The sequence below is a fragment of the Lepisosteus oculatus genome, chromosome 15, assembly GCF_040954835.1.
Source record: "Lepisosteus oculatus isolate fLepOcu1 chromosome 15, fLepOcu1.hap2, whole genome shotgun sequence".
NCBI classification, from domain to species: Eukaryota; Metazoa; Chordata; class Actinopteri; order Semionotiformes; family Lepisosteidae; genus Lepisosteus; species Lepisosteus oculatus.
The window spans coordinates 23,524,022-23,545,973 of record NC_090710.1 but is presented as its reverse complement, the minus strand read 5'-3'; the positions used below and the strand labels follow the sequence as shown (position 1 = coordinate 23,545,973).

At 38.2% G+C, this 21,952-nt stretch overlaps 1 protein-coding gene across 18 annotated transcripts in view; it reads left to right on the top strand.

Annotated features, from left to right (window-relative positions):
* The first annotated feature begins 6,084 nt into the window (after positions 1-6,084).
* LOC102695688 (inositol polyphosphate-4-phosphatase type I A) overlaps positions 6,085-21,952 on the top strand; it is an 82,391-nt gene continuing 66,523 nt past the window's right edge. For 2 of the 18 annotated variants that reach the window (XM_069178715.1, XM_015364272.2), the window contains exon 1: positions 6,085-6,323. The gene's annotated coding sequence lies outside the window, so the exon portion shown is untranslated. Of the gene's footprint in view, positions 6,324-18,931; positions 19,127-19,217; positions 19,361-21,952 lie in introns of those variants that run through there. The other 16 variants (XM_015364273.2, XM_015364275.2, XM_015364278.2 and 13 more) reach the window with 12 other exon arrangements.

Sequence of the window (21,952 nt, the reverse complement as noted above, 5' to 3'; positions counted from 1 at the left end):
ATTTGCCTTTGGCAGGTTGGAGGAAATTCTGATTTACATCAGTACTCATTCTCTTTTGGAAAGTGTGGGGCGATCAGACAAATTTCGTACTGTACGTATGTTAAAAGCATCTTTTGTACTACCTCTACTTTTTGGGAAGCTAATGACTATTGAAAATATAATTATCAATATCTTCCTGCTGACTCTCGTTAAGGGACGTTGTCATTGACCAATACTGTAATTAATCGATTTATCAGTTGGTCACTTAACTAGTAGTTTTGTTATTCTTTCCTTTGCTACAGTATATACTACATGAAGCCACACTACCGAGTGGAAGAAAGGAAAGGAATGGATCAGGAGCAAAAGGTGTGTAAAACAAGGAAACAAAAGAAGAATTTAGATCCAGTGCCTTATCTTTTCAGATAGACTATGTAAATTATAGCAGAACTTGCCCTCTGGTTTTACATATGTACCTCATACCTCGTCATTTTCATTACAGTCACCGTGTGACAACATAAGATAAAGATGGAAAAGAAACCTTCTCCTCCTAAATATTTGTTCATCAGTCAAATATTTCATTTTCAAAATGTAAAAATCTAATTGACGGTGTTTTGATTATTTTCTTGGGAGACGTCTACAAATTGAAAGCAAGTCACAGAATGTCAGAAATCTTCCCACTCAGATCTGACTTTGAAAATATATTAATCTATTTTGCATGACATATACTGAGGTTTATGCCTCACACAAATTTTTTACTGAAACTATGTTGCTTTCTTTAAACAAATTGAAATACCCAAATGACTAAGACGATAGGAAATATGAATACGATATTGTTCACATTACGTGCACCTGATTTTTATTCTTTCTTGCTGTACCAGAGGCACTTTTGAGTAATAAGGTGCTGAACTCCCAACTAAAAGTTCTTGTTTCCATTCTCACTGACCCCCGTTGTGCTCCAATGGGTGTGAGGAGCAGTAAGGATGGACAGTGGTCTGTGACTTGTCGGAATCCGAGCGACATCCTAAAGTCCCTTATGAGCGCTACCCGGCGGAGGAGAGACTACTCCCCGCGTCTCCTCAGCCGCTTGCTCTCGAGGCTCACCCAAAGATGACCTTCTCCATCCCAGGTGGGGGCAGTGTGGCACCCTCGCCTGGCTCTGCGGCAGAGGAGCGCCTGGCTAAGGTGCGTGGCGAAGGGCAGGATGGGAGTAGTAGCCAGGGCAGGGACTAAGGGGGCCTCTGGCCAGTGTTGCTGACCATCTGGAACAGGTGTACACTGTTGCAAAGGTTGCCCAGATCCCTGTAAATAGTTCTACCTGGTTTTACACCCCCTTTTATACCTGTACCCACATATCTGTACCCCAAATGACCCCAGTGTGTTGTACTCTGCTTTCTCCGGTTTTTCCTTCCTCAGCTGCTGTTGCTGTGCCAGACACACGTCTGACTAATAAAGCGCCAAATTCTTAACTACTGTAAGAGAGTCTAAGCCCTTGTTTCCATCCTCACCAACCTCATCATGCCACAATACGTTAGATTGTATGTAGAATTTCAGTTAAAGAAATAATAAACTCTGTTTCAGCATTTAGGTACTATTTGCCAAAATGTAGTGGGCAAATGAAAGCTTTCCATTCCGTCATAGAGTAAAAAAGAAAATGTTATCACAATCGAAACTTTACCTTCATCTACGACTGTTCAGATTGTTTTCCTTGGGTGAAGTCAAGATAAGCTTTTTTCTTGTATTTCATTGCATCACAGATGAACACTCCTCTTGAACTGCCACAGAAGGTGAAAGGCATATTTGACTTGTTACTGTTTCAACTTGGTATGGGCTTAACATATGTACCATTACTTTATCTGAATCCATGAGGTGCCACTTATTTTTTGTTTGTATGTTTTAACCAAATGAAGCATAAAAAATGTACATTTTAAGTCTTTTTATATTTGTGAGAGCATGGAAATGGGCGCAAATTCAATATTTTTCCTATCTTGAGAATGTCTTAAATGTGACTATAGGCCAGGGCAGCTCAGGAACACCACTCATATGGAAATATGTCCTGTAAGTCATTTTGCCTCCTTCATACACAGAAATACAAGCAACTCAGAGGAAAACAGCTGAAAACTTTAGGAAGGTAAAGGCTATGGTTAGAATGTATTATTAAAAGAGTTGAGCCTTCATAAAATGAACAATCGATTCAGAAGCTGTGAAAACTGAGCAAAACTCAGTCAAGGAATCATCTGTTACACCTCATTGTGTTCTCTAGATGAACCAAAACAGCAGAAATGTTTGAGCTTGGTGGGTTTAGTCTGAGTGTTCTTTGCCTGTCACAAATATACTGTACATCTCTACTTGTTTTAAGTTATTGGTTCATTGTGAGAGATTCAGAGTCCTCGGTGAATCAGATTTCTTTGGATTGATGGATTAACTACTTCAACACTTCACATTGACTGCTCTTGTACAGTTTACATTGAGTTGTGGAAGACTGACCATGTGAATTAAATATTGTTATCACAATATGATAAATTAATTTTGTTATCACTCAATTTTACTGTGTTAGTGATGTTATAATAATAAAGTTATAATACTAGAAAACAGTAGTGGGACCTTTTAGTGAATTGTTGATGCTCATAATGTGTATAATGTAAATACCACTTAAGACGTCTGATACGTTTGCACAGCAGTGTAAATGACAAAATACTACTAATGAAAATGCTAATAAATGCATGTCTGTGAATCAGTCAATTAAACCGTAACCACAGACAAAAGTTATTTTCAAAATTAAAACATTTATGATATCAAAAAGTCACAACAAATACCAATTAAGTGTATTAAATTTAATATATCAATGAATGTATCCTCCGTGTACTGGCGCGCTCTGTGAGGGATAGACTGCAGTTCCACTTAGCGCCCTGTGCTTGGTGACTTAGACTCGCCGTGATCGTACCATCAACATTTAATACCTAGTACAAGAGGTCACTTGTGATTTTTTTTTACCGCTAGATGGAAGTAGTGGATCGAATTGGTGTTTTAATACGATTTAATTACACAAATGGTATTAAAAGCGCTGTGCACTTGAAACTAAAAAAAGAGTCGGTCGCTCATTTCTATACAGTAATCGTTGTGGGAGTGTGGAAAGGATATATTTAGGAATGATGTCGAAGCTGATACCGAGCAATTACTAATTTAGTATGTTTTTTTTAACTGTTACGTGAAACGTGTAACTTCAAGAAAGTGCGGTTGAGTTATTGAGAGAAACAACAGGTCAATAACCGAAATACTGTTACGTATTCCAGTAAGATTATACATTATCATCAATTCTATATTATTATACATTAGTATTACTGTATTCGTATTAATATTAGTATAAATGTACAATAATTGAACTTAGCATTTTTCTGAAGCAATCTAAATGAAGTATCTTACTCAAGGTGTACAGAGTATGCCCCCCCTCTCACACTCCCTTAGATCTAAACCAACAATTATTTTGTTAAAAGCCAAATCTTTTAAAACCTCCCTGACACACTTATGCCAGGGGTTTTATCAGTGAGAATGATATATTTTACACTCGAGGTTTACACTTTTGCAAGGTTTAAACAGTGTGTTTAAATATCATCAGCAGAGCTGGATCCCTGGTTCAATTCTGGATTTGGGGTGCTATCTATGAGGAGTTGTATGTTTCCTCCATGTGCTCCTGTTTCCTGCACTGTCCAAAGATTTACTGCTACTGTAGCTCAATTGGCTTCTGGGAAAACTGGCTCTGGTGTGAGTGTGTTTGCGTGTTTGTTCTTGTGTGTGCCTTCTGATGGACTGGCGTCCCATCCAGGGTGTACCCTCCCCTGCTCCTGACCATTGCCGAGATAAGCCCTCCATTGAGATAAGGCTCCCCAGCGACCCTGACCTGGATGAAACAATAAGAAAATGATCATCATGAAACACAAATAAAGATATAACTATTAAGACATTTTCACCAGTACAGTAGGTGTCAGGTTTCTTCAAATGAATACCAAGGGTAAGGATTATAATGTCATGAGATTAATTTGCTCTCAGCTTTGTATTGGTACAAATATAATAACCCTAATTTATTAAACTAGTTAAGGTTAAAAAAGATAAGTGAGAGTGGCTCAATAATACCTCTTGTTTGAATTTGTGTTCACTAAATAGTACATCACCTACAACCTACAGTAGGAGTCTTTTCTTCCATGGCATTAGTATGGCATGGAAGCATGACAGTTGATCAGCTCAGCAGACTGTCATGACAGTATCTCTGCTATTGGCATACAGAGATCTCCATTACCTCCCTGACTTTTATAAAGGATGCAAACATCCTTTATGTGTGTGTAAGTATAAATCAAAGTGGATTATGCAAAGCATGTAGAATATAACTAAAAACTGGTTGCAGTAAAAGTAAAAATCTGAACACAGATACATATGGTCATTTTACTCAATATACTGTCTGCTCAAAACAGGGAGTGCACACATTTTAGTTATTATCATACATTTATCACAAACTCTTTATTAGGTCATGTCAAATTATCATTTTCTAGAGCACTTGATCCCAGATTCATTCTTTTCCAAATTTATACCACACATGTTTTGCCTATATAATTAAGATGAAACTCCTGGAGGACAATAAATGAATTTTCTTAGGTAACCTCTTGGGCATCATTTTATGCTAATAACCTATATAGTAAATGTGTCAACTGAGTTAAAAATAGAGGAAATTTTAAAAGCTCCAGATGGTTCTTCTTTTTAACAATTGATTTAGAGACGTTTTAAATACATAGGGATTTTTCTGTGGTTGTGTAACCAACTTGGTTCTCCAAATCCTGTACGTTTGAGAGTTCTGGGAAAAAAATGACATTTCAGTGAAAGTGCAGAAAGATAGTCTAACAGGCACCACTTAGCACTGGTGATTAAGGGCCCCATTGAAACCAAAAGCAGCTGACAGGGGTAACACCAGGACCAGAACTGAGACTCTCTGTTTTAGAGCACTGTCCTTTGCTGGATGCTTATTGTGTACCAACTTTAACTCTGGCTGCACTCAATCCAGATTTTCTGTGCTATGGCTTTATCCCACCTGAGTCTTCTGTAATCCATACTTTCATGGACAGGCCTTGATTTGCAAAATGGCAGTTTTTTCCCACTCTAGACTTCTGTAATCCATACTTTCTCGGACAGGCCTTGATTTGCAAAATGGCAGTAGGCTATGTTATGTTTTTAGCAACATTACTTTCCAACCTCTTTATTCAGTACAGGTCCATCACAGGGCACCCACAGTGACAAACAAGCCCACACTCACACCAGGACCGATTTTCTCAGAATCCAATTAGCCTACCAGTATGTCTTTTGGATTGTGGGAGGAAACCGAAGAACACAGAGGAAGCCCATACAAAAATTTGGAGAACATTACAAACTCTACACAGATAGCTCCATAATAAACTGAACCTAGAGCTCCAGCTCTGAGTGGAAGCAAAGCTAAGCACTGTGCCACCATACTAAACCAAAAATTGATTATGTCAATCAATTTACTTGTACCAGGGGTCTGCAATCCAGGTTCTGGACTGCCACAATTTATTTAATTGGATCAACCAGTTGCTTAACGGCAAGGGATTAATATGCCTTCCAGATCTTTACTTATCATTAAGGTCTGCCTATAAAACATACATGACAGTGTACTGTTAATCCTTGCTTTATGATACTACTACTATGTTGTCAATATTAGTGAACTCAGAAGGTGAAATTTTATCTGAGCTATTTAAGTTTGATAAAGTCATGACCCAATAATAATCATCAGCATTTCACCAGGCTGCCTCATGCAAATTGAGATGACAGTCTCGAAGCCAACCACGTTTTCTCTGCTTAGCTAACATAAAACGCCAGGGGACTGATTTAACACAAACATCTTTTTCTTTACAGCCACCTACTGACATATACTGGCAACCAATACGCAGTTCGCCATTGGTTGGCTTTGTCGAAGCAAAGTCCAAGGACCTCGGGGAAAGCTATTGCGTATTGTTACAACAATGAAATAATCTTTTTTCGTGTGTTCATCATGCACTAGTTTTTACATTGTTCCATAATTCATGTAGTGCTTTTTGTTGTCCGCTGAGCAAACGCAGTCCGTAAGGCCCGCCTTAGGGTGATGCTACTTTCAGGCAGCGCTAGAGGAAATGGGAGGACCAAAGCGACTGCTTATTACGTCAAAATGTGTCACAGAAAGGCAGGGCAAACTGAGGTTACTGCGGAGACGATCAGACAAGGAATTGAGAAGAATGGCTTTGAAATGAGCTAAAAAAAAAAGCGATTACTGTCACCCAGGAAGGAACATTTTCATGCCTCGTCAAAATGTAAGTATAGTTATATAATGTTTGATACGCATTTGTTTTGTGTCTGCCTTGAAAAGAAGCGGCTTTAAAATGTTGATGGCTTTGTGTTCTAAATCACATAGGAATATTTCAGGTTAGCGGGTTGCAGGCAGAGCGATGAACTACTGTTTAAGCATTATGGTAACGACGATTAATTCTGATGTTTTCGGTGCTGAGAATGGTTTGCCGTCTGCTGTCCAATCGAGAAAAGCACTGTGGTTTTGCCAATCATTACATCGAAATGGGAAGAACATAGATGATCTCAACATTTGCTCACTAGAACGAGTGCTTTTAACTCTAAAGGTTAAAAAATAACGTTTCTTCTCAATTGACATTGTTTCTTCGTACTATATCCTGTCTGACACTATTTTTGTTGATGCTAACCTGGTCCTACTTGTAGCAGATCTATTTGTTCGAAACAATGTCTTCGGTAGTTTCTGAATTATTGCTACATATTCTAGGGCTATGCAACGTTTTCAAAGCGCATCCAACGTTTAAACCATAACCTCCAGAAGATCGTGTGCACGGTCATTTAGATTCCCTTAACTGTCCCTCCTGAATCGGAGCAATTAATGCATTAGCTTTGTGGTGTGCCAGAAATGCTATTGATATTCTGTACGTATTCCAGTCACTTGCGAGTACAAAATGTATCGTATTTGCCATTTGTAATTTAAATCAATTAGCTTTACATAGAAGTGACACAGTTTTTGTAGAGGACGATCATAACCTCATCACTACATTTATCACCTGTTGAGATGCAATTCAGTCAGGTATGAGTGTCTTTTCCACAGCTTTAACTGATGACCATGAGCTCAGTATAGAAATGTACAGTAGATTAATATTTTGCTGAAAGCTTACACAAAATGAATAAATAAATCCTGCATAAATGTCTGAACAGCAGTTCAACAGCAGTACTTATATAGGAAACTAGGAGTAACAAGAGCTCTATCATGAAATTTAGAGCATAGGTCCTGGAGAGCCCCAGTCCAGTTAGTTTTATATTTAATCTAATATATTTTAAACCCCTGTACATTATATATGATAGCGATCTATCAAAGAAGCCATTTGTTCAGTTAAGGAAACTTCTTGAGGATTAAAAAGGTTAAAAAAATGTTAAACAATATTCTGATTTTCGATCCGAATAATATTCAGTATTACTACATTTATTTATAAATTGGTGACCTAATTCCTACCTACTAGAACGCTGAACTGGGGCTCCCCAGGGGCAGGGCTGGACACCCCAGATGTAGGCTTTTAAGTTGAAGGCCATGGGAGACTGTTTTGGTAGTGGTGCAGACATGAGGATGACAGAATGAGAGATGACTGGCTTCATATCTTTAAAATAAATGTTAAACTATCATACGCTATGGGAGGGCAAATACAAGAACACACTTTTATTTTGCTTGCATATACAGTATACCTTTACAATTCCTAATTGTATGTGGGCTAAACTGCAAGGGCTTAAATAGTGCATTATACATAAAACTGGCATCATGACACATCTTAATAAGTGCTCAGGCAGTATCCTGTATACATTGTATACAGAGTAAGATAAGATCACTTTATTAGCCATATACAATTTCTTGTATTAGGAATTTGTCTTTTCGCATACCCCAACTTGCTCTCCATGAGACACACAGGCAAGAAGAGAAGCCTGGGGTCAGAGCACAGGGTCAGCCATTTATACGGCACCCCTGGAACAGTTGGGTTTAAGGGCCTTGCTCAGGGGCCCAACAGAGTAGGATTCCTCTGCCAGCCCCGGGATACGAACCGGCAGCCTTCTAGCCACAGGCGCAGATCCTTAGCCACAGAGCCACCACACCGCCCCAGAGTACTGCATATAGACTGCACTGCACATCTGAGTACTGGCTCTCATTAAGCTGTTGTTCAGATCCAGACAACAGAGAAAAGAAGTGTTCTTTCAGGTGTCAATGGTCACTAAAGAGTGTTTCATTGTGACATTCAGATATAGAGTTTTACTGGTCATTTGTTTACTTTCTGAGAGAAAGGTACTGTATATGAATGAGAACAATACAAGCTTTTATCAAGCATTTTTATTTTTTCTCTGCTGGCTTTATCCACATCAGTGTCTCGTTTATGCGAGACGCGTTCCTGACATGTTTATGACAGTTTGTGTGCATGGGCAAGCATTGTGCTAAATGTACAGTGTGTTCAGCTCAACTGATACTTATGGAGAGTGGCATTTTTTTAACAATGGTCATTAATGGTGTCGCAAAGTAATGAAAATGAATGAATGAATGAAGTGTTAATGACACCTACACGTTTCTTAACACTTAAACATATAAAACTAAAAATAGCAAATTCAGTTTCCACCTGAATAACTTGGAACACTGAAGACATTGTGGAGATTTGATCTAGGTATTTAAACTCTATAAGTAGGGGGTTTTTAACACACCCCACCAGACTGTTGAAGCTCATCCTAACTTGTTTTAAGGAGTGACTGTATGTGATCTTTAGACTAGGCACCAGCAATTAGACAAGACTGATAGACTGAATGTTCCTTGTTTGTAACTCTTCTAATGTCCATAAGGAGTCTTCTTTATGATATCCCTCTCAGTAAGAACTGCCGGACTCAAGTCCCATTGAAGTCAAATAATTTGTTTCTGGAGACATGACAGCCCTTGAAGATCTATGATTGAAAGCCCCCCAGAAACAATTTGTGTGTCAACCCAAAGCAGGTTTAGAACTTGGTATGGACGGAGAGCACTGCTATTTCTACTGCTTAGAAGATTCATGAGAAAAGGCTTCACGAGTCTCTTGGGCCTTAAGTTAATTTTAAACAGGAAAAAAAATGTATTTTCTTGAACATATCATTAGCATCATTTTTATACTTAGTATATATGTTATACTTTGTAGTCAGATTTTCTCAGTGAGAAGTGGTTTCACTAGGCCTCAGAATTTGCTTTCAGTTTTGACTAACAAGCTGCACTGATTTTTGGGTAATTTTTTTCTGATTGTGGATAGATAGATAAATGATTGTTTGCATCATAACATTGTATGAAGAGGATTCCCATAATTTGTATGAAGATTAAATTGCCCTTTGAACAGCATTCCCAATAGTTCCATTTTTATTATCTACAGATTTGCATAGTGATAAGCTGTGTAAAAGTGGCCAATAGTTTCCAAGATTCAATTAGTGTCCAAGCGTAGAAAGATAGTTTTTACTCCATTTATTTTACCCTTACATCCATCTTTTTCCTAACCTTTTTAACCAGTCCAGGGTAATAGGGGAACCAGAGCCTACTTATTACAGCAAGCAGAGGGTACAAGTCGAGATACACCCTAGAGGGGATACCAGTCCATAACAGGGCAGATGCACACATGCACACAATCAAACCAGGGCCAGTTCTGCTAGAAGCCAGATAACCTACAAGTCCATGTGAACACAGGGACAAAAAAATACCTCCATGCAGAATGCACCCTAGGTCTAAAATTGAATCCGGGTCCCCATTGCTGCGAGGTAACAGTGCTAACCACCTCTACACTTTGCTGGGCATTCATGGTGGCATTTATGTTATTAGTCTCTTTGTCTGTGCTGAGGTTGACTACCGTAGCAGCGTAGTGCAGCTGATGTTTTTCTTGTCCGGCTGCATGATGGCATGGAGTTCCATTAGGCTCAGTGCTGTAACAGTGTGCAGTATTTTCTGTAGTGCCAACTTCACAACATGTCTCTTGCTGGGTCCAGGTCAGACTGCATTTTTAAGGCAAAAGGTCCAAAATTAAACAACACTGTGTAAATTATACAAGATTTTTATTGTGATAAAAACCAAATTTCCTAAGTGCCTAGTTAATCCTCCTTTAAAAGGCAAACAGAGAATTCGTTTTATGATCTCCCTGTGGATCAAAAGCCATCTATAAGAACACCTCAGGCAAGATTGAAAGCAAGGTACAAAGTAGTAAGTAGGTTGCATCAGAGCACAGAGGGACCAGCCTAAAAGCTTCAATACTCTCTATGTTTGAACATTTCAATTTACTTGATTGGAAACTGAATATGTCAGTGCTTTGCCCCCTAATGCTTTGTTTGGTGTGATACCTAATGGCAGAGGCAGCAGCAGGAATATAGATTAGACAAATTGAAAAACAAATGACATACAATATCATATTAACGTGCACAATCAAATTAATGGTCTTTTAGAAGGCTTGGAGAGGTGCTACATTTCTCAGTCTGCAGTTATGTTAAGGCTTAGATGCAAAGGTTATTTAGTTTTTACCTTAAGTAGTCCTCTTGCACAAAGCTCAACAAACTGTTTGGCAAGTAAAGAGACTGATGCAACTTCTGATGAGCTGTACAGTTTTTTACCAGTAGAGACTGGGAAAGTGTAAAGACTGGTGCGAATGTAGAAGGAGCAAACTATTGACTAATCCTAGAGGAAACTTGGTTTCACATCTGAGTACACAAAAGATTTTGCATGTTCCTTACAAGTGTGTTTTATATGTTCTGACGATAAAAAAGCAAAATCATTTATATATTGTAGATATGACATTTCTCAGTTTTCCTGGACTGAAATTCACAAACTTTGCATGTTTTGTTTCACTTGCCCATTTTTAAAATAGGCTTATACAGTATACGTATGTCAGGGTAATAGAATTGTTTTTCAGTTCACGGCTGAATGAAGACATTTTTATTGTTATGCTTTGTAATAAAAGTTGAAAATGAATAAACCCCAAAGCTTGTTTTTTATGTTAAGGTGCCATAAATAAAATTCTTAAATATTACATATGAGCTTGTGTTTGGAGCTTAGACAACAAAAGGATTTTTCTTCCAGATAGCTAAGGTAGCTACAGTAGAAAATAAAATCATGTTGTGCTCTTTCTGAGTATATTGTGATAAATGTCAAAACCATTCAACAAATTGAGGAGAATTCAGGCCCTAACAAATCATATGTCCTGCTACAGTACTTTTCTACTTGAGAGGTTTTGAGGCATTTACTGTAAAAGAAGAAAAAAAACAATGAAAGTTCACTAAAAAATGTACTGTTAGCACTAGTTTAAATGGTAGATAAGAGACAGACTGTTTTAGTAGGCCTTTGTGTGTTTTATTGTTCTAGCATGCTGTGTGGATTCTGCTTGGCAATTTCGGACCTTCATTAGATGTGTATTTTGTTTTTACTGGTCCAGTCTCACATTTATGCTTTATTTGAAAATGTATGTTTTGTTTTAAAAAAAATAGATATTATATTTTATTATCTCTGGTACCCAAGATATGTAGATGTATTTCTCTATCTGCTTAGTAACAATGTATTAGGCTAAATGTTGTAATAACCTTCAGCATATAGGTCTCCTAAAAATGCAAACATTGTTTTAGGCTAAATTAAATGCATAAATTATCTATGTGATTTTTAAATTGGATTTCTTATTCAAGAAAATAACTCTGTTCAAGACTTTTATGGGTAGCCGGCTCCTGAACAGACCCCTTTACCGCCATGTCTCTCTGCTCATCGGACTGTGGCCTTCTTTCAGTCAGCACGAGGCACTGGGAGACCGTTCCTGCTCTTCTGTTGCTCCAGTGGAATGATATCCCAGCCAAATCCAGTTTCAAACTCACTTCTAGCTTTTAATGCTGTCTAATTTACTGTTTTGATTTGTGTATATCTATTTTGATTCTACATTCTACAGCATTTTGAGATGAACCTTGAAAGGTGCAGTATAAAATACATGTTATCTATCCATCCATTTTCTAGTCTGCTTACCCAGTATAGGGTTGTATGAGGGAGCTGGAGCCTAACCGGGCAAGCAGCAGGTGTAAGGCGGGGTACACCTTGGAAAGGACTCCAGTCCGACATGGGACACACACCCACTCACACCCACTCACACCCACTCACACCCACTCACACCCACTCACACCCACTCACACCAGGGCCAATTTTCTCAGAAGCCGTATGGTTAAGTTATAACCTTCCATCTGTTAGTGCTTATTTATACAAACTAGGTAGAGAGACTCTAGGTACACCTGTATGTATCCGGACCTGCACCTTGTAAAAACTAATGTGGGTGAAACTGCTGTAATATGAGAGCCTTCTTTCCATTCCTTAATGTCTTAATGTTCTTTCAACACAGTGCTGTTGGACTTTAAATGTACAGTATAAACCGAAAAAAGACAACTTTGACCTGTTCTCCTGTGCCCCCCTAACTGGCCTTGGCTCTCCTATGACTATACAGGGACAGAATGTGTCAGGTGAAGGTGGAAATAAAACAAAATGCACATGGAGTGATGTTGTCCACTGATTTTGTTTAGAGCAAAGCGAGGTGTTGTGTAGGAGGCTGGGTCCGAACTGACTCAGCACGCTCTCCCACTCCTGTGCGTGGAAAATGATGTTCCTGACAAGAGGCTCTTGCTTCTGCTGTGCTCATCTCGGTGTTTATCACGAGCCACTTAAATAGATGACCTTCTTCCTTTCAAAATACAGCACATCTGTTCTTGCATATTGTATCTGCAATAAATAACTAATATTGAGGTGTTTTTTTAATAGTCATTTTTTTCAAGCACTAATTGCTGTACAGTGATCTGATCTGATGAAATGCAAACCAGAGACCCACACTCTTCCAATCACCTCAAGGGTGATTTTGAGCAACTCATTTCCACACTTAGCTTGAAAGTGGTATACATCAACTTGGATGTCTTGGGTTTTACAGAGCACGTGACGGCATATTGTTCAGTTAGTTCACTTATACCCCAAGCTCACATTTCAGAAAATCTGCAGATTTTTTCAGACTGTTACTGATATTGAATTTGATTTTCCTTATTATCTTGAATGAGTCAACGTTCCTAAGTATGACACACTCACTGGTGGGCTATTATGTTTTCCTTGTATTGCTGTAATTGTGGGTATTAAAACTTTTTAAAAGCTTATTTCAATTCTTAACACGAATAGCAGTGCAGACTGGCAGACACGTGATTGCACTCCCTTAGCTTGATGTTGTATAACAGAGCTATATTATTAACAGGGAAGATTATAATCTATTTAGATAGCCAAGGTTGAATTTGTGGTTTAACCTGGCAAAATCAAGAAAGAAAAGCATATTGAGATTGTTCAGAGGTGTAGTTTGTAATTATTTTGTTTGTCTTTCTAGCTGTTTCTTTTTGTTTAAAGCTTTACTTGTCACATGCAGTAACAACAAGAAACACAGTTCTCTCATGCTGTTTATGCTAGTTTATCTTTATGAAGAACTATTACTGCATACCTGTACCTTCTGAAAAGAGTGCTGAATGGGTTTCACCAGGAACACCAGGAAGTGAAGATGGGAAGCAAGCTGTTATTTCGCAAAGTTGAAGCAAAAAAAAATTAAACAGTGAATGCAATATAATGAGGGGAAGTGTGGTGTTTCACAGTGTTTTACGACTGATTTTTGCTTTCTCCTGTGGACCTTTCAGCTCTGCAACAGTATTATGTTTCCTCCTTCCACTTCCTGGCATCGAAGCCTGGAAAGTGTATGTCAGCTCTTCTGATGAGGTTGGTGCAACCTATAGTGATCTGAAAATGTACAATTTCCAGTGCAGCTTTGGGGTCAAAGCACTGGGATCCTGGTTGTCACATTATCAGTATATGGTATTTACTGACAGATAATGATGGTAGCCAGTGATATCCAGCCAAAGGGTGAGTGATTTATCTCCTTTAACTTAGTTATGGCTTGTTATGTTGCAATGTAGCCTGATGTTTATTTTGTGTGCAGTGTTTCTCTGCACATAACATGGGTTTTTGTGCATTATGACAAAGCTTTTGCTCTTTGCTTAGTTCATTTGGGATCCTTTTCGATGTGGATAGGATTTTGTTTTAAACTTCAGTCTGCCATTATAAAATATCTTTTTGCTGTTCTTGTACGTTGTCAGCAGGAAGCAGGTACCAATCTTCAGTTTGTGCAATCCCTTCTTGAATATTCTAGTGTAAGACGTTATAACCAAGTTATTGGTTCACATTAGTTCTGCCTGTACTATAATTTCCATGTGCATGCCAAACTAGACTGTACTTTTTTGAGGATTTCCATATCTGGAGTCTTGTCTCATGACTAAATCTTCCTTTTGAAGGGAGCGTAGGTGGAAGTATCATGTATTTTGATCTGGCAACTGTAAATGTGGTACATTTTACCAAAAACAGGATTACATCCAAGTACATGCATGCAACACAAATAAAGTATAATATTAGGATTAATAATCAAATTGATCTTAGTATTTAGAATGTTCGCTATCTACTCCGAAGTGATAACTCTACTAAATGCCTGGAGTATATAATAAAAAAACACAAAATGACTGTAATGTTCTCTGTATGTAGCCGAAGAGGCTTAACAGGACTTCAGAATGAATGCATCTGTACCTGTAAGTTAAATCTTGAATTTAAAGCCACAACACACATAGCGACATTACTACCCATGAATGCTAATAGGATTTTGAAACAAGTTAGCAATATAGTGGTAGAGAAGCATGGATCAGTGTTATACAAAAATGTCAAAATTGCAGGTCATAAAGAAATACAACAAGCATCATGCCATCCAGGCACTACCCAGATTATTACACTTTTCTGTGCTTCACCCAAGCAAGCAGGAAACTGGCTAGAAATGCACTTATTGTGAAGCCAATGGTAACTTCACTGAAAGGTTTGCAAAGTTCTTTATCTGAGATAGGAGTTGGTATTTATACGTCAACAATATTCTGATCCATACATGATGGTGGCATTAGTGAAATTTGTAACAAAGCATGCAAATAACACTGCAGGTGTAGCAGAAGGTTTCGTGTTTAGACGGGACATAAAATGTTTTGTTTTTCTGAATGGAAAGCATTGTGTTTGGTGAACTGAATGGCCATCTCCCATTTGGAACCTTTCTTTTGTTCTTATAAATGTGTTATCAATCTGGATCAAAGAGACAGTCTAACGATTTTACAAAACAAGTTGTATTTGCTGAGTAATGGATCTGTTGCTTTGGTGAACAGCTGGCTTTTTTAACGTAAATCCCATGCATCACAAATACCTTCCACCAAAATCTGTTTGGCACCAATTAAAGTAAATTGCTACTTGCTAGTCAGTTAATCATCAACCTGAAGCAGGACAGATTGAACTCGATGTCTGTGTTTTAAATAGCACCTCGAGTAATCATGAGATAAATTATAGATAATGATGAGATATGACAGCAGCCATATCGCTCAGACAACCCACTGAAGCCAAGCAGGTGTGAGCCTGGTCAGTACATGGATGGGAGACCTCCTGGGAAAAACTAAGGTTGCTGCTGGAAGAGGTGTTAGTGGGGCCAACAGGGGGCGCTCACCCTGTGGTCCATGTGGGTCCTAATGTCCCAGTATGGGGACGGGGACACTATACTGTAAACAGGCGCTGTCCTTTTGATGAGACGTAAAACCGAGGTCCTGACTCATTAAAAATCCCAGGGCGTTTCTCGAAAAGAGCAGGGGTGTAACCCCGGTGTCCTGGCTAAATTTCCCATTGGCCCTTACCAATCAAGGCCTCCTAATAATCCCCCTCTATGAATTGGCTTCATAACTCTGCTCTCTTCCCCACTAATAGCTGGTGTGTGGTGAGCGTTCTGGCTGCCGTCTAGGTGGTGGAGGAAGAGGGTCCCCATTACCTGTAAAGCACTTTGAGTGGAGTGTCCAGAAAAGCGCTCTATAAGTGTAAGCAATTATTATTATTATTATTATTATTAATATAAGTGAATGCCTTCAAATACCCGGTTAGATGCCTTGATGTCTCCGCCAATGATGAATGTGGGACCTAATGTCTTATGGGGAAAATAGGGTGCGGTTCCTTAGTTCGTGAAATAAGCATTTCCCATGTAGAATTTTTGTTGTAACTGTCAGCTATTTCTTAAAGAGTATTTAACAACAATACGTATTTGTTGCGAAAATTAAACATTATTTCCCTCTTATAATTCAAATTATGATGTTGTAGTTTACCGTGTAGTTATTTTTACGTTCTTAATAGGCTGCATTTTCTTTGCTTTTTGCATCTTGTTTTTATTAGTTATTAAATGAAGCACTATTGTACCGTAGTGAAGTTTATTACAGCACAGTAATAACAGACAAGTAAATTAAGTGTACTCGCTCCTTTTACACTGAACCAACTTAACCTCCTGCTTTAGCGGATTTCTAAATTCTTCTTCTCATTTCCTTTGTTATCCTTTTCTGCAAGACACGAGTAAAGTGAAACTTACTTTTAGGGGACTACGGAGATTTTGTTGTTGTTGTTGTTGTTTGTTCTGTTTCTTTTTTTCACATTGTAACACTTCCCTTCAGGCATTGCTCTCTTAACAAGTCTGCACACAAGGTACATGTACAGTTTTTGTGCCAAAAAATGACTAAAGCATAACTCATAACCCATGATGTAATTTACATCAACGTAACCTATTTGTTAAACAATCTTTGCATTTACTACAGAGTCCAGTGAAGCAGATCCACAAGGTAAAGATGAATAAGGGTATTTACTCTCCTACTGTTAAGCCCGTAGATAGGTCATTTTGGTCGACGAACGAGGATATAGTGCTCACAGATTTTGCGTGAATAGGCGAAATCGCGGATGCAGAACTAGTGAATATCGAGGTTTTACTGTACATTTGTTGTAAATATTTTGATTGTTTTATTATTTTGTTGTCTGTAGATAGATGTTTCCCTACATTTCAACAGACCTAGGTGATTCTTCTCGTGAGATGAATATATCTTATATTAACACCTTGCTTCATACTAAATACGGAACACATATGGGAAAAGACGGCAAGATGGAACATGTTTCTGTTGTTCCCAGGTAATTTAGATTCTGAATAATATATATAGAGTATATATAATTATGTTAGCTGTTCTGTTTCTCACTCTTTTACATACACTAGGTGGGCATCTTTGCACGCGCCCTTTTTTTTCATCATGGTTCCTTTGGCTCAAACTAGGACCCAGTTGTCACGATATTCATAACTGTAACTTAATATTGACACATTGTCATGTGTTGCTTTATCAGGAGCGTTTTTCCCAATTAAGCAGACTGCGAATATTGTTAGAAAAAAGTGGCTGAATTAATATCAGTATATATTTTTACGTGAGCTCAGGTTAACAAAGGCCTTTTTTGTAGTAGAGTACATGTCTATGTCCGAGGTTTGCACCTCCTGTCCAGCTCTGGACATAAGATGTGCACTTGAGGAATTTGTGTTCTGGTTATGCGGAAACTACATATGACTGATTATGTCAAGGCAGAGAACATTATCTCATTTGTCCACCCTATTGTAGTTATCTTGTGGTTGCACACTTCATTAAGAGTGCACAAGCTAAAAATATTTTTTTACAGATGTACTCTCACAAGCTTGTCTGGCTTGTACATAGATACTTTCTTATTGTCCTTGGAGATTATTAAATGATGCTCTTCGACAATGGATGAGGGTAAATTCTTTACACCTATTTCAAATCTGAAGAATATTATTGTGGTACTGAAAGTGATAAATTGGATTGGGTAGGAACCTGTTTTTGGTTGGCATGAGTCCTATGAAAATGTATTTATTGACAAAACAGCCTCTGAGGCACACACGTTACTCATGGTCTTCAACACATATAGAAACATATAGTTTCTTGTCATTACCGTTGTTCTTTTCTAATAATAAAACAACTCATCAAATCTTTGAAGCTGCCGTTAATGCCCAGACAGCTTAGCGATTTTATTTGTTCGGAATATGTTAACTGAATTGGCCTGCTCTGCGTCCATGCTTTAGCATAATCTCTATATCAGGTCTAAGAAAAGACTGAACTTGTTGCAGTATATATTATATATATTAGAGTTCGAATATTATCTTTAAATGGAACATTACTCTCCATCGGGGAAAAAAGCTGCTGAGGTTCTTAAGCTTTCTCTGTAGAGAAAGGTATAAGGTATAACATTTTACTGTCTGAACTGCTGTAGGAATGAGTTGGTGGCCCTTGTTAGTCCTGTCCTAGTGGGACTGTCCTGCAGGTCACCATAGCCTTTATATGCCAATACAAACCTACTGTGACAGTACAGTACAGGTTTCTTTTACTTGATTTGCTAACTCTTGAAAGACGGACCTTTAAGGGAACGTCATTTCAATGGTTAAAGCTAGCATTGGTTGAGTGACATTTCCTCATATACTGTACAGCGCTTATCTTCTGAGCTCAGTCATATATTCAGTAACTTTGGATTTCCAGTAATTTAAGTGACTTGCGAATGTCATGAGGCTTTATTTTCAGGACAGTCTGTCAAATCTCTTGATTTGTTATTTTTTTCTTTGAAAAGGGGTATTAAAAGTTCTGCAGTTGAAATATCTACATGGGCCCTAACTACCATCTGTGGCAGTTGCTCAGTTGGATCTTAAGCTTTCTGTAGAGGATATTCTTTGGCTTCTTTGCCTAGATAAAAGGAATCAGTTGGTGGTTTAAATATTACTTCATCGCTCTCCAGAAGGATAAGCAGGCAAGTGATGAGACTGATTTTAAAGAAAAAGTGAATATCCCCCCCACACACACACACGCACACACCTCTTGGCCTGAGACGCGTCTTCAAGCCATGTTGCTGAGCTCCCCAGCTGCCTGTAGTAAAGCAGGACTCCTCCCCTGTATCTGTGACTCGCAGCTCTTAGTCACAACAAGCCGAGCCCGCAGTCACAGCAGCCTGCTCGACTGGAGCAGGATCCGCTTCATATTGATTATCTGTTGCTGCTGCTGCGGCGGAGAAGAAAAGCAGGCAGATGCTTTTGTGAGGATGTAGGGCTGTGACCCCTCTGGCTCTCGTGACCGCGTGAAAGGATGCTTCACTGCACAAGGACATGAGGTAAGAATCATTTCAAGGAGGGTAGTCATAATGCATCACGCTAGCAGAAGAGGAGCAGCTCTCGTGGTGGAGCCCTGTCAGTAAAGTCGGAGAATTCAGTTGTAATGTGGTGCCCCTGCTCGGCTGTGCTTCTTGTTTTTGAATATCCTATCATGGATTGCTTCTCAGACGTGAGTAGAGAAGAGGCCGACGCAGAGGGAGAAAGACGTGAAGGTGCTGTGTGAGTGGAGTGAGGTGTGTGATGCATTATGTAACGCAATAAAAGGCAGCCATGTTAGGAGGTCTTTAGAGGTCTTCATAGGAATGAACAGATCTCAGCCCAGGTATATGAAGAGCTCTCAGCATCTTTGTCCTTGGCAAATACTGTTGCACATATGTTGCAGAACACTGCAGCACTTCGGGCCTGATGAATGGTTTAAGCCTGTGGTGGTCTTAATGCTTAAACACGTAAATGCTATACTGTAGATTGTAAAACCTTTTTCTTCTGACCCATTTTCTTTAATGTGTAGGCCAGGTTCTTTTTCTAAAGCCACCCATGTAACTCTTAAAATGTATCTTTGCAGTTTTATTTTAAATGGCATTATAGCAGAGAATTGATCATCTTTAAAGTGGCACCTGTTTCTTTAATTCATTGTGGCAAGAAAGGTACTTCAATGGTTTTGGTGCCAGGGAAAAATCCCTTCACTTTATAATGTGGTACGACTAGCACCATGGAATAATATTTTTCTCCAGCGTTCAGTTTAGTTACTGTGTGCAATACCTTAATTTATTTTTCTCATTGTCATGTTGTATGTATCTGGAACATTTTAGAAAAGTGCTATTCAACAGAAGATGAGGTAAGACATAATACTGTGAGTAATAAGTGCAAGGCAAGGCAAGATGCTTGCGTGGTGTTAGTTTGTGGTTTGGAAAAAAAATGGTTTCATTTAGATAGGTACGTAACACCCGCCAGAGGTTGTATTTTTATTCCATGTTGTCTGACCCTTAAAATTTGAATTTAAGCAAAGTTGACTTCGATGTTCGAGAATATTTGCCTTTCACCCTTGGGTACATAGGAGAACCCCTTATTAAAGATGTTCTTAAAATCACTGCCAAGGAGGCAGATCACCAAAAACCCAGCAGTGACGTGCCTCAGTCCAAGATTGATTTACTGGTGGTATCCATGTGCTACCACACTGCAACATGCCCGTCTGATAATAAGGCTGGAAAATGGAGCTTTCCTGGAAAAGTTGTTTGCGACTTGCTATTGGCAAGCTATTTAAGCAGCTAATTGGGGTTTTGACAGCACAATATGCACAAATCGAAGTCAGATTTGAATCTGTTTCTCTTTCAGTCATTCATAGTAGTTTTATCTTCACAGCCCAAACGCAGATGATGTGCTTTATGCATTTCCTTCCTTTTTTACAGTCTAGTTTGAGGTGACCGGGGTGGTTGAATGCAGAATATGTAATGCATTCTATTTTGTGTATGTCATGAGTGAGATGGACCTTGTTAGCAATATGTGCTGATAGAGCTTCCAAAATGTTTGAAAGTAATTGGCAGTGCCTTTTAGGTTACAGCTAGATCAATTTAATTATAAATTACTTTGAGAGCTGTAAGTAAATTTGACAGTATTGCACTTAATAAAATAGGACTTTTCTACCCTCACTAAAATATTTATCCTGTTTACATGCTTTAATTTCAGAGTGATAGAATCACATCCATTAAATTTTGTTTAGTTTTACTCCAGTAAATGCATGCAGTCTCTGATTGTGTTGTTAGTGGGCATACATTACACCTGATACAAATGGCTATAGCCTCACTCTCAGGTACCTGAAAGATTGCATAACTCCCACATTAAAGTCAGCACGAGAGGCCAGGCTTAAAAGAAAGTTGTGCTAAATTAATTCGGCCTACACTGAACACGCAGCTCATATAGAATTTCTGTACACATCTCAAATGGTATTTTGTGGACATGAAATACATGGTAAAAAAACAGCATTGTTTACAAAATTACAGTGTACTCTGAATTCCAAGTAACGAACTTTAAAAAAGCATCTTTCATGTGAAATCAAACATTTAATTTGGCCTGGAATTAGTTAGTGTGTTTTTAGAAATTCTGTAGCCTACTGTATATCTTTAAGAAAATTAAGTTCCTGTTTCTTGTTGCAACTTCTTTATAATTACAACTGGTTTAATTATAGTATGTTGTGTCCCAGCACTCAGGTTTTAGATTATTTAATATTTAGCTTCATAAGTGAAAAAATGGATGAATGAAGAAGAAAGTAGTTTTTGATTCATGTTAAAAACAGAGAAGCCTATGAAAATCCAGGGGAGTGTAAGAAATTTATTTATGGTAGAACAGGGGAAGATATCCAAGAATGTGGATATATTTCTAAATGTTATGCTTATAAAGTCTTATTTTGTCCCTCATGCATTTTTGGATTTAGAAAAAGAGGATGTAACTATTTTTCCTTGGTGGATCATTCAGGATTATTTGCCATTTTATTTTTGACTAAGATTCTGGAAACAACTATAAAACTATATTTGGCAACACAAGTTTAAATTAAGCTCTTCGGCTTTGTTATTGTTGTATTGTACATTAAGATCCAGGGTAATTTATTGTTCAAATTACTCTTGGTCTTTCTACTGCAATACTTTAATTTCAGTGTCTCTTTACTCACTGTTTCCTCTTTTTAGTTTCTCATGCATTTTCTAACAACTACAGGCCTACGTTTTTAAACCATAAAAAAGTTACTGTGTATGAAAACTCTTTCTGAACTTGAAATCCATTTCATGTTCAGCCAGAATCAACAAGCTTATTATTTCAATCATTTTGTTTTAATT